Below are 14,164 nucleotides of genomic sequence, written 5' to 3'. Positions count from 1 at the left end.
GTTTCAGATTATGCATGGATTTCTGGAAAGTCCCAATACCAAAACCTTAGGACTCATAAATAAATCTTACTCCTTTTCCCCCATATTAATCACATACAGATAATGTGGAAACTGTACATGAACTACACTGCACTACTCATTTCCACTTATATTATACAGGCTTTCATTTAATGTGTACATCGTTTCAATTTCTAAAGCCAGTACTGGGTGTTGAAGCTTGAATTACGTTTATAGTGATAAGAAAGTAAACATAAATCCATCAAGGACAACAACAAATACCTACCATGGTCTTTGTTAAGTGGAAGTATATGATATAGTTTAGACATAATTCATCTAAACAGTGCAAAGTATTTATCAGGATTACAATGATGTCATATGATTTTTAGTTTACTTAAAGGGTAAGTTCACCCAATAATCAAAATTATGTCATTAATAACTCAACCTCATGTTGTTTCAAACCCGTAAGACCTCAGTTCATCTTCGGAACACAGTTTAAGATATTTTAGATTTAGTCCGAGAGCTCTCAGTCCCTCCATTGAAGCTGTGTGTACGGTATACTGTCCATGTCCAGAAAGGTAAGAAAAACATCATCAAAGTAGTCCATGTGACATCAGAGGGTCAGTTAGAATTTTTTGAAGCATCGAAAATAAATTTTGGTCCAAAAATAGCAAAAACTAAGATTGAACGGATGTCTTACGGGTTTGGAACGACATGAGGGTGAGTTATTAATTACATAATTTTGATTAATAAAGCCATCAACTTTTAGCTGACAAATTAAACACTTACTTGATTCAGATCTGCATTTTTTGTATAAAATGACCCATGACCCTCAATTTGTCCTTCTCTGGTATGGCTTAGGCTTTTCAAAAGCTGTTATTATCTCTACACGCGAAGTCCCTCAGGCTGTTCTTCAGGCAGTCTGTGATGTGATTTAACTCATCTCAGCCCGTCCCATGTACTGTTGCCTTTGCTCTTATTGCTCATATACAGTAAAGCCACACAGCCTTAATGGCCATATCTAAGCTATACTGTATCTGTTTGCAACAGGCCTTAAACCTGAGCGAAGCTATCAATGTTTCACACTGGTTCTATGCTTGCTTTGAATCTTTTGAATAACTATTACTGTAAGGAATACTACAGCAATCAATGTTAGAAATAAATCCTGTCATTCTAATCAGACCTATTTTTTTAAGCCATGACACTGATGTTATTCGCTCATCTTATAAAGTGTGCATTGTGTAACTGTGCAAAACAAAAGACTTAAATATCAGTGTGACGAAATGACTCTCTCCGACCAGTGTTGTTATTTTAATATAAAACTATAAAAAATAGTTTTTATTAACAGCAAGTTAAATAAATTGAAATAAAGTTCAAATAAAATATAAATATTTAATGTAAAAGAAAATGAAACCTACAAAAACTTAAATGAAAATTAGAAATGTTGCCTCGCCAGTTGAAATAAAATAAGTTGAAGTACCATAATTAGTTAATAATAAAACTCTAAATATGAAACCTAAATATGGATAGAATTACAAAATAATAAAATGACAAAAACATTAAACAAAATAGTAAAATAAAATTTTCTCCCACAACATCCAATGATGAAGTCATCCTCTCGAATACAGTTTGTTATATAAAAACAAAAATGGTATTCATTCTTTTAATTATAATGCAGGCAGTGCAGTGATACCATGGAGCCCTGCTCTCTTATGATACATTTATGGCTTAAAATCTAATGGAATCTGACCACTATATTGGCTATACTCTGAAGAGCTGGATCCAAAAGCAAAAGAGCACTATGAGTCAGTTTCATTTACTTCAACAAGACAATGCCATTCAGTGTCTTTTGAAAACAGTCCATTGGATGCATTTCTCATCAAAGCGGCCACAAACACTTGGGGACAATCATCACATTTGTTCTGGTGATTCATTTTACCATTAATATCTAATACAGGGCAGGTCTTGATTTTCACTCAGCTCTGGACATGAAAGGCACCCTGAAGGATGACACGGCACAATTATGTATCATTTACACTCATGCACTAGAATATACACAATCATCTCTCAAAAATCCCTAAACTGTGAAACCCATTTGTACTGTTTACTCAGCTGGTTCTGTGACTTATTTGACTTGCTTAAATATATTTGTATGGTTCAGTATTTGCTTTATATATATGATAATAGTTTTTATTTATTTATTTATTTGTGATCGGGGATGACACTAGAACTAATTTTGTATGTTGGACATGTTTCATAAGTGAATGGAATAAAATCTTGATTTGCTTCAGATGGATGTCTAGGATTCTTGGTCAGGTGTTCTTTGAAGTCTTGGAAGTCCAGCCTGAGGTAACTGGGGCTTGGCTTTAGATTTATAGCGATTTGTTTTAGCATGGCAGGTTAAAGCTTTAGGGTCCTGGTTCTGCTTAGGACGGTAATTGTCTGTGTCTGGTACTGTCTCTGGTAGAGACAGACTCCTTCATCAGGCGCACCCATGGTGCATTATCTGTCTCTGCTGACATGAAATCTTAGAACGCTGCTCTGTGAAGTCTTTAGTTTAACTTGGCTCCCAAACATGGGATTTTGCTCCAGAAAAAGAAGCTGTCTTTAACTCGTTCCCAATCAAATGATAGTGGATTAAACTTTCAGAAAGTTTCATTACAACAACGCTACATTCCGTACCTAAGCTGTGAACAAAAAAATGTATTTCCTCTCCTTCATCAGGCTGTCGTAGTGGATAATGTTAATACAGTATTAATTTATTGTAATGCACTTGTATCCACGTCAAATGCCTTCATATTTCCACTAAATTCCACTAAAGAATAGTATTCTTCCGCAAATCTTTTCTGTTGTATTTCTAATAACTATTGATTACTTCAAATTATATTACTGTAACAATATAGTATATTCTATTTGTATTATCTATAGTAGCCATGATGTTACATTACATTATAGTAATGAGATACAGAAGGTTTGAATACCCTAACCCTTATTTTTTAATACATTTTTTAATACATTTAATCATTTACTTAAATCAGTATGACTTTTTTTCTCTCTTTGAAGAAAAAAAAGGCATATTTTTCCATTAAATGAAAGTGAAGGGGAGTTCAGTTTGACACATTTGGTATCATGAGTTAATGCATTTACTGGAAATCGAACCCATGACTTTGGTATTGTTAGTGCCATGTTGTATTGTTGGAGCTATAGGAAAGCCTTTTCAAGACACATGTGCTATGTCTTCTGAAGCCAAACAATAACACTAAAATTTAAATCACTCTTTCCTTTGACTAATCTTCTCCCCTTCTCCAGAAATTGTGATTCAGGGAATAACAAACACCCTTTTCAATATTGTAGACAATGGAATCAAAAAGATTTCTTTGCAATCAAACAGGTTAAGAGCCACTGGTCTGATGTTTGATGCCGTGCTGCTGCAGTAATTTATTTGAGAGCTAGAGTGGGATACAGTGAAAATTTTCAGTGAAGAATGACTTGAACATCACTCTGTTCTTCACACAATGCAATAATTTGACTTCAGAAGAGATAACACACAACTCATATGGACAACTTTTAAGGTGCTTTTTCAGAGCTTGACAGCCTCAGCCCACATTCACTTTCATCAAATTCACACTTCCATAAGAGAGAAAATTTCAAATTTTCTGTAAACTACCCATTTAGGTTTACTGAAAACTCGTGGCAGATTTGACCTAATTCAGCCAGGATAAAAAGACTGAGATATTCACATAGGAACATACAATCAAAAAACACACATGCACCACATAAAAGTCCCATTCTAATGGAACAACACGAGTAACATCTTACTCTTGCTGCAGCAGGGGCTAAATTGAAATTTGGTCTCATACAATCTGCATAATGTTTTAATCAGCAAAATCATTAGGGATGAACGGAGACCACCTGCTATTTTCCAGTGTAAAGGTTTGGGTACTCTCTCTCCCAGACTAATTTATTTTCACATTTATTTTCACATGAGGCACACTGACACAGTAGAAACCAACAGTAGGGTATTCCATTTCTGGATCTTAATGAGTTCTGTGTACGTTGTTCTGATATACTGATGATAATGCCACCATTTTTTAATGAGCTGAACTCAAAGATCTAAGACTTTTTCTATGTACACAAAAGGCCTATTTCTCTCAAATATTGTTCACAAATCTGTCTAAATCTGTGTTAGTGAGCACTTCTCCTTTGCCGAGATAATCCATCCACCTCACAGGTTTGGCATATCAATATGCTGATTAGACAGCATGATTATTGCACAGCTGTGTAAATAAAAGGCCACTCTAAAATGGGCAATTTTACTGTATTGGGGGACTGGGTGGGGGGAAGGGGGGGCAGTATCTGGTGTGACCACCATTTGGCTCATGCAGTGCAAACCCATCTCCTTCACATAGAGATGATCAGGTTGTTTATACAGGTTATACGCTGTCGTATCCAGAGCACCTCAAACATGCTCAATGGGTGACAGGTCCGGTGAGTGCATGCTGGTCATGCAAGAACTGAGATGTTTTCAGCTTCCAGGAATTGTGTACAGATCCTTGCAACATGGGGCCGTGCATTATCATGCTGAACATGAGGTGATGTTCATGGCACAACATTGGGCCTCAGGATCTCATCACGGTATCTCTGTGCATTCAAAATGCCATCAATAAATGCACCTGTGTTTGTTGTCCATAACATACACCTGCCCATACCATAACCCCACAGCCACCATTGTCCACTCGATCCACAACGTTGACATCAGCAAACCGCTCACCCACACGATGATGTCTGCCATCTGCCCCGTACAGTGAAAACTGGGATTCATCCATGAAGAGAATACCTCTCCAAAGTACTAGATGCCATCGAATGTGAGCATTTGCCCGCTCAAGTCGGTTATGATGGCGAACTGCGGTCAGGTGGAGACCCCGATGAGGACGACGAGCATGCAGATGAGCTTCCCTGAGACGGTTTCTGCAGAAATTCTATGGTTATGCCAAACTATTGTTGCAGCAGCTGTCCGGGTGGCTGGTCTCAGACGATCTTGAAGGTGAAGATGCTGGATGTGGAGGTCCTGGGCTGGTGTTGTTACACGTGGTCTGCGGTTGTGAGGCTGGTTGGATGTACTGCCAAATTCTCTGAAACACTTTTTGAGACGGCTTATGGTAGAGAAATGAACATTCAATTTATGGGCAACAGCTCTGGTGGACATTCCTGTAGTCAGCATGCCAATTGCACACTCCCTCAAAACTTGTGCCATCTGTGGCATTGTGCTGTGTGATAAAACTGCACATTTTAGGGTGGCCTTTTATTGTGTCCAGCCTAAGGCACACGTGTGCATTATTCATGCTGTCTAAACCAGCATCTTGATATGCCACACCTGTGAGGTGGATGGATTATCTCTGCAAAGGAGAAGTGCTCACTAACACAGATTTAGACAGATTTGTGATCAATATTTGAGAGAAAAAGGGCTTTTTTGTACATAGAAAAAGTCTTAGATCTTTGAGTTCAGCCCATGAAAAATGGGGCAAAAATAAAAGTGTTGCATTTATAACTTTGTTCGGTGTATGTGCTTGCTAAATGGCTCTTCGTTAAACATACAGAACAAATACAAAGTTTATGACTTCTAATCATATATGAGTTCACCCAAAAATGAAAATGCTGTCATTTACCCACCCTCTATTTATACTAAAGTTACAGTTTGCAGATTGGTGTATATTGTTAGATCAGTACAGATCATAAATGCCTATAACTGCAAGCATCATCTCATTTACTCTGAAATTCCAGTGAAGTTTTTCATTTAGGATGAAAGCTAAAATCAAAAGGAACTTGGATCTGATACACTGTCATCATCAGCATCATCCATTTCCAGTAACTCAATAACATGCCACTGCTCTTTGATCCAATTACTCTAATGATTATTTCATTTGGCTTACTTATTGTTTTTGTAGCAGGCTATATCTGATGTTTAAGCTTATTTAATGTATTATTCAGTTTTTTAAGGTCTATTTAATGGAAGTAGTGGGCTTTTTAACAGCCTGTTCTGATTAGAGACACTGTGGGGGAGGCACACTCTATCTGTGTGTGTGTGTGTGTGTGTGTGTGTGTGTGTGTGTGTGTGTGTGTGTGTGTGTGTGATGAAGAAAAGGAGGGTGGGGGGTACTGATATCTGTCGCTCGAGGCCTTTCTTCTCTGTGAACCTCTGAAGGCAGAGGCCCTTTGGAGAGGAGAATTCACAGGAGAATATCTGTTCAAAGCCAAGAAGCGCCACGATGGTCTTCCACCAGATTCAGAGACATTTAAAAAGTTCACACAAACTGTGATGCTGCCATTGGGAAACATTTTTAACACACACGACGCTCTGGTGTGCTTCAGTCTGCGACTCGCTGTGTTTATCATAAAAACGAGGGCAGCAGAGTGGAAAAAGCAGCAGAGAGGTAGAGGGCGAAATGGAGAGACGGACAGAGAGTAATAAAGAGAACGGAAAAGCAGAAAAAGACAGATTAGAAGAAAAGGCAAGCTGTGACCCCAGCAGCTCTTACTATAAAGGCTGCTCACTGTCATTCTCTTTGAAATCTCTTTTAACTCAAATAATCAGTACCCTCAAAGGGAAAAGTTGCATACCACGTGATTCCCTTCAACATCCAAGTCTCTCTGCCTAGACATATGTACTTATTTGCATCAAAATATGGCACAAAAGCAATATAGTGCCTCGCACACATTAATCATTTGGTTAAAAGTCCAAAATAAATGTAAATATGCCTGAGGTTGACTGACTGAACCATTGCTAATAAAAATTTATAATAACGCAAGTCTGCTTAGTGTGAACAAAATATGCCACAAAATCAATTTTTTTTATGTTTTTTCAGGAAAAAAACTGGTTGACCACAGATGTAAATACATCTCATGAATTATTCTCTTATTGTGACTTTTCCCCTAAACATCAATATTTGTGAAATTTATTCCGTCTAAAGTGTTAAGGTTTAATTCCTTTTGTCTGTTTTAAAGAGGGAGAGGGTATAGGGGATTACTAAATATTTAGCTTTGTTGAGTTGAACTTATTGATTTTGTTTTGATGAGTAAATGTAATCTTTAATTTTTTTTTTTTTTTTACATAATTTCATTCTGCACAATAAATTATGATAAAGATTTGCTTGCTTGATTGATTCGATAGAATCAATAGTGATAATGTATTCATATGAATCTCGCCAGAGGTGGAAAGAGTACAAAAATATTCTACTCAAGTAAAAGTACCATTACATTAATGAAATTTTACTTAAGTACAAGTAAAAGTACCAGTCTAAAAATCTACTCAAGTAAAAGTAAAAAGTAGCTCATTTAAACTTTACTCAGAGTAAAAATTACTTAGTTACATTTTAACAGTGGGAGGGAGTCAAAATGGTACAGGCCAAGGGTTTCAACCTCAGTTCCTGGAGGGCCACAGTCCTGCACAGTTTAGATATAACCCTAATTAAACACACCTGATCCAGCTAATCTAATCATTTAGGTTTATTTGAAAACTACATGATATGTGTGCTGGAGCAGGGTTAGAACTAAACTCTGCAGGGCTACGGCCCTCCAGGAACTGAGTTTGACACCCCTGTGATAGGTCTATTAATCTCAAACTAGTTGTTTTTAATTAAAGGAATCAGTTATTTAGAATAATAAACTGAATAATAAATAAAATATTTGGGCTGTTACCAGGCAAATCAGTATCAACAAACTCATCTTTTAATGCAGAAGATTCATTGGAAGTGGCATTTAGATGTATTACACTGTTTAGTGCAGGACAAGAATGCATTTAACCTGCAGTTACAAATGCATGAATAATGTTTTGATATACAAGACATAAAATGTTGAATACTCATTTGAAATGATAAGAAATTAATTATTTAAAAAAATCAAAAGATACTTTAAATGTGAAATTAAAATGGCCAGTATGTGTCAGCAAGTCACTGTTAATAAGTGAGTCATTGCGATTGAACCGAATCATTTAAACGGTTGATTCATTCAGGAACGAAACACTGTCACGTTGCTCAGAGACGCAAAACTGTGCTTTGGTGGCTGTGTTTGAAATTATTTTCTGTTGTAGAAATAGAGCTAAAAAGGCAATATGGTGTCTAAAACGCAAGTATCTTAATTAACTTGTTTACTGAACTGTTATATATATATATATGTATGTATATATTCATGATGATTTTTGGAGGAAAAGATGGCATTCTTTGTGTGATTTTGATTTAATATATGAAATTATATAAATATGTGAATTTTCTGCCCCTATATCTTCAATTTTGTGATCATTCTAAATGCATTTTAGGAGACTGAATCACACAGTGAAAGAACGCACTATAAATGCGCGCGCACATCATTAAAACAAAAATAGCACACTCCTCACCACGGTCTTTTTGGCTAATTTGTGCAAAACCTCTTGCTAAAATGTCAAAGCTTCATTTTAACCACCAATGCAACGATGCAATTGTTTAGCTTACCTCTACATTCTTGCGAAGGGTTGATGTCTTGTCGAGATTTTATAAGCTGCTAGTTTGGTCTTCCTAGGAAAGTACAGCTTACACTGCATAATAGAGCATACATATGGCCAGGGGATCACTTCATTTCCTTCGAGTTCAACTTCAGAATATAATGTAGCGAAGTACAATACTTCAAACAAAATATACTTAAGTAAAAGTAAAATTACAGATTTAAAAAATTACTTTAAAAAGTATTAGTACACAAAAAAGCTACTCAATTACAGTAACGCGAGTAAATGTAATTCGTTACTTTCCACCTCTGAATCTCGCTGATTGGAATTCTGTTATTTGATTGGTCTACCGATCTTATATGGGGCAGCCGTGGCCTAATGGTAAGAGAGTCAGCCTTGTAACCCAAAGGTTGTGGGTTTGAGTCTTGGTACCGGCAGGGATTGGAAGTGGGGGGAGTGAATGTACAGTGCAATACCATGACTGACTCAATACTATAGCTTTATATGTGAAGGGTGCACACCTTGAAGATTTCATTTGAAGGCCAATGGCATAAAGAAGGCTATGTAATATGAAAGTGAATTCAAATGTTCCTACAGTTTCGCAGGAAAATGGAGTGTATATCATATGTCTATAGACCCCTGTTCAGAATCAGTTGCAAGCACATGATGATGGAATTTATATTCAAAGAACATGGCGGGTGAGATTTCTGTGGTTGCCCAAGGAATTCACATTAAAATTTAAGTATTATGTTTCAATTTATTGAAATACTTAGCGTAACAAAGCCAGGATGTTATTTTTTTTAAACGTGAACTTAAACTAAAAATGTTACCACTGCGCAGCTTCATTTGTTAGATGGTCTGAGACAAAACTTCTAATATTACAATTGTTTTAGGGAGCAACGAGCAGACAGCTGTCACTCTACACAAAGCCCACAAAGAATAAGACAACCAGTAAGGCAATATTCTTTCACTTTGCTGTGGGTTGTAGTGCGGTCTAGCAAGATATGTCTACAAATGATTTAACCAAACATAATTATTTTGTAGGCATGTTCTGTTGTGTCATATTTTCTAATGTTGAATGGGTCATATGATGCGATTTCAATTTTTTCTTTCTCTTTGGAGTGTTACAAGCTCTTGGTGCATAAAGAAGGTATGCAATTTTGCAAAGACTAAAGTCTCATTCTCGCTGTTGCCACCGCTGCCATGTTGTGGAGATGCTGTGTGCTTGCTTGTGAAAGCGAACCTACTTAGTTTGGCCTTCCAAAAGAGGACAAGGCTAGAAATCAGTGGTTAAGTTGTTTTTACAACACTGTTCCAGAACATTTCAACCCAATTATTCAGATGTGTGCAGCACATTTTATGGAGGACGAGGAGTGTTTCCTGAACCAGTAGCTTATAATGTGTCTGTGGCACAAAGGCTGTTTCTATAAAGTTGGGCAATTCCAACTTACAGACTGTAAGTAAATTTTTTGTATTTAAATAATTTGCCAATGATGATTTAAAAGCGAGTTTTGAGCAGTGTACATAGATTTGGCTTGTTGTTTGTTGTTTCTCCAATCACAAATGCAGACATGGTTTTATGTTTACGCAGCGCGATATGCAATGACAGTATAAGTCATTATAATCAGTAATTATGTCCCCACTGGATGCAACAAATGCCATGTTTGTAATGGGTTTTATTGGTTTTGTCTTGTCTAGTGATGTCCAGATCAAGAACGAATCTTTTTATTTAATCTGAATCATTTGAAACAGTTTGCATCTACAGTACAGACTAATCCACAAATTACTTAAGGCATTTGGTTTATAAACATGCCTTACACTCCCTCTGATGCGAAATAAACCAATATCCCGAGTTATTCAGTTACTCCTAACAGTAAATAGACTAAACTACAAAAAGAGAACCGATGATGGGACGTGCACAAGCAGAGCAGCTGGATTGAGTCTCGTCCTGCTGGGAGACGGCATAACAGTGTTAAGGGGCGTAACATTTCCGTCTCATGCTTTAGGCATTCAGCAAATCACAATGCATGGGACAGCTGGCCCATCAAAGTACACCTCGCTTTTTTAGAATGATGAGCTTTGTAAAAATCAACCAGTTTCAGAAAGGCGGGGCACAGAGGATAAACAATAATGTACATTATATGGAAAATAATGTGTTTTTTAACCTTGCATTACACCAAATACACAAGATTTTTTTTAGCAACGTAATATAACTCCTTTAAGATTGCAGCCCTGTCTTAATATTTTAAGACAGGGAATGCAGAGTCTATTTATTTTTTTATTTTTGGTTAACAAATTAATTATTAAGCATTCTCTCAAGAAGAGAAAACAGTGGGAAATGGCCAATGAAACAACAATTTCTGTAGTTTATTTTTGTGATATGTTATTCATTTTTTGTAATGTAATTTATTTGTAAATGAGCCAAATGAGCTTACGAAGTGTGCACTCTTCAATTTGGGACACAGCTCATTAATGAGGTGCCCTTGAGCAAGGTATTGAACTGCTCCATGGGCGCTACTGCAAACATGGCTGCCCACTGCTCTGGGTGTGTGTTCACAGTGTGTTTGTGTGTTCACTGCTGTGTGTGCACTTGGATGGGTTAAATGCAGAGCACAAATTCCGAGTATGTAATGCCACACGTCATATTTTTTTTGTGCTGATGGCCTGCACCCCAACAGAGTTGGAGAGGAACTCCTCCCAAACAACATCTTCAGGACACTTCGCTCCATATGACTAGTCAGCCAAATCTCAAATAACTACTATGATGACTTTTGTTCTACCCACTTAAATGATAGAAGTACTTACGCTGTGCAATCTATTAAGATTGTGTCTGTTCTCCGAATAGTGGGGTCAAAATATAAATTTAATGTAGAATCTAGAAAAAATCTTTTTGTGATTAAACCAGAAAAATTTTAAATAAATTAACAAAAACATTTTTTTAAGTTTGGGCTCATAAAAATTAGATCACTCACACCCAAAGTAGTTATTGTAAATCAAATGATCACAGATTTTGATGTACTCTGCTTGACTGAAACCTGGCTAAAACCAAATGATTATTTTGGTCTAAATGAGTCCACTCCACCAAACTACTGTTATAAGCATGAGCAACATCAGACTGGTCATGTGGGAGGTGTTGCAACAATATATAGTGACATTCTTAATGTTACCAAGAAAACAGGATACAGGTTTAACTCATTCGAAATACTTCTGCTTAATGTTACACTGTCAGATATGCAAAGAAATCTATTGTGTCTCTTGCTCTGGCTACTCTGTATAGACCACCAGGGCCGTATACAGAATTCCTAAAAGAATTAGCAGATTTCCTCTCAGACATTTTGGTTACAGTTGATAAAGTGCTAATTGTTGGACATTTTAATATTCACGTTGATAATATAAATGATGCATTAGGACTTGTGTTTACTGACCTAATAAACTCTTTTGGAGTATCACTGGTATAACAGTAATACCCACTTTCTCAAGAAAGAAACTCGTAGACTTGAGTGCAAATGGAGAAAAACTAACTTGGAAGTTTTTAGAATTGCATGGAAAAACAGTATGTCCACAGGCCCTAAAAACTGTCAGGGCCGAGCATATCCACAAATTCATTGAAAATAACCAAAACAATCCATGGTTTTTATTTAGCACAGTGGCTAAATTAACAAATTACCAGACGCCACCCGATTCAAATATTCCTTCAACCTTTAATAATAATGACTTTATGAATTTCTTCACTGATAAAATAGATAACATCAGAAATACACTAACAAATGTAGATTCTACAGTGTCTAATACTTCAGTTTCATCCATCGCACCCAAAGATAAACTGTAGTGCTTTACAACTATAGGACAGAAAGAGCTAAATAAACTTATCATTGCATCTAAACTAACAACAAGTTTTTTAGATCCTGTACTCACTAAATTATTGAAAGAGTTGTTACCTGTAGCCGAAGTACCACTTCTCAATATTATTAACTCAATATTATTAAGGTCAAGTCCCAAAACCATTCAAGCTGGCTTTTATTAAGCCTCTTATTAAGAAACCACAACTAGATCCGAATGAACTGGCAAATTATAGGCCCATTTCAAATCTTCCATTTATGTCTAAAATTTTAGAAAAAATTGTGTCTGCTCAATTGAGCTCCTTCCTGCAAAAAAAAAAAGATCTTTATGAAGAATTTCAGTCAGGTTTCAGGCCTCACCATAGCACAGAAACTGCACTTGTTAAAATGACAAATTACTTGCTTCTTGCATCAGATCAAGGTTGCATCTCATTGCTAGTTTTACTTGATCTTAGTGCTGCGTTCGACACCATCAATCATGACCTACTCATAGATCGAATACAAACCTAGGTATTCAAGGCCTGGCTCTAAGATGGTTTAGATCCTACCTATCCGATCGCTACCATTTTGTTTATTTAAATGGGGAGTCATCTCATTTATCACCAGTAAAATAAGGAGTGCCACAAGGATCCGTCCTAGGTCCCCTTCTGTTTTCAATATACATGTTGCCCCTTGGTAATATTTTTAGAAAATACAGGTTTAGTTTCCACTGTTATGCTGATGATACTCAACTATATATCTCAACAAGACCAGATGAAACTTCTAAATTCTCTAAGCTAACAGAGTGTGTTAAAAATGTATAAGATTGGATGACCAATAATTTTCTCCTATTAAATTCGAATAAGACAGAGATATTACTTATTGGACCAAAAAGCAGTACACAGAATGTCGTAGACTACAGTTTGCAACTACACTGATATAATGTTACTTTCTCTACAGTCAAAAATCTGGGTGTTATATTAGACAGCAACTTTGAAAACCATATTTCCCATGTTACAAAGACATAATTCTTCAATCTTAGAAACATTGTCAAGCTACAAAACATGTTAACTGTTTCTGATGCAGATATCTAGTTCATTCATTCATGAACTCTAGACTGGACTACTGTAATGTACTTCTAGGTGGTTGTCCTGTATCTTCAATAAACAAGCTACAGGTAGTCCAAGATGCAGCGGCTAGAGTCCTTACCAGGTCAAGAAAATATGATCATATTATCCAAATTTTACAGTCTCTGCACTGGCTACCTATTCAGTTCCGTATCAGTTACAAAGTATTATATCTTACCTATAAGGCCCTAAATGGTTTAGCTCCTGCGTACCTAACTAGCCTTCTACCACGCTACAATCCATCATGCTCCCTAAGGTCACAAAACGCTGGACTTTTGGTAGTTTCTAGGATAGCAAAGTCCACTAAAGGAGGTAGAGCTTTTTCGCATTTGGCTCCCAAACTCTGGAATAGCCTTCCTGATAATGTTTGGGGTTCAGACACACTCTCTGTTTAAATCTAGATTAAAAACACATCCCTTTCGCCAAGAATTAAAATAATGCATCTCATAATTTGTGATTGCAGTTGTATCTGATCAAATGCACGTTATTATTCTTTAACTTGGGTTAAACTAATTAGTTTTACTTTGTTGGAACAGCAGCTATGCTAATAATGTCTTTATTTGTTTCTCTGTACATCCCGTGGAAACTAGGATTTACACAAGCTCCAGTCTGGAACCAGAATACATGAGAAGAGATAATGCTGACACTCAGAGGACCTCAGATGATGCTAACCCTGAAACAACATACAGAGCTAACAAATATTGCTAAAAGTGTGATTGCATCATATAATAATTGCTGTTAATAGTGTT

Source organism: Carassius carassius, chromosome 2 (genome assembly GCF_963082965.1).
Source record: "Carassius carassius chromosome 2, fCarCar2.1, whole genome shotgun sequence".
In the NCBI taxonomy this organism is placed as follows: domain Eukaryota; kingdom Metazoa; phylum Chordata; class Actinopteri; order Cypriniformes; family Cyprinidae; genus Carassius; species Carassius carassius.
The sequence above is the reverse complement of the archived record's forward strand: the minus strand, read 5'-3'. Positions refer to the sequence as shown.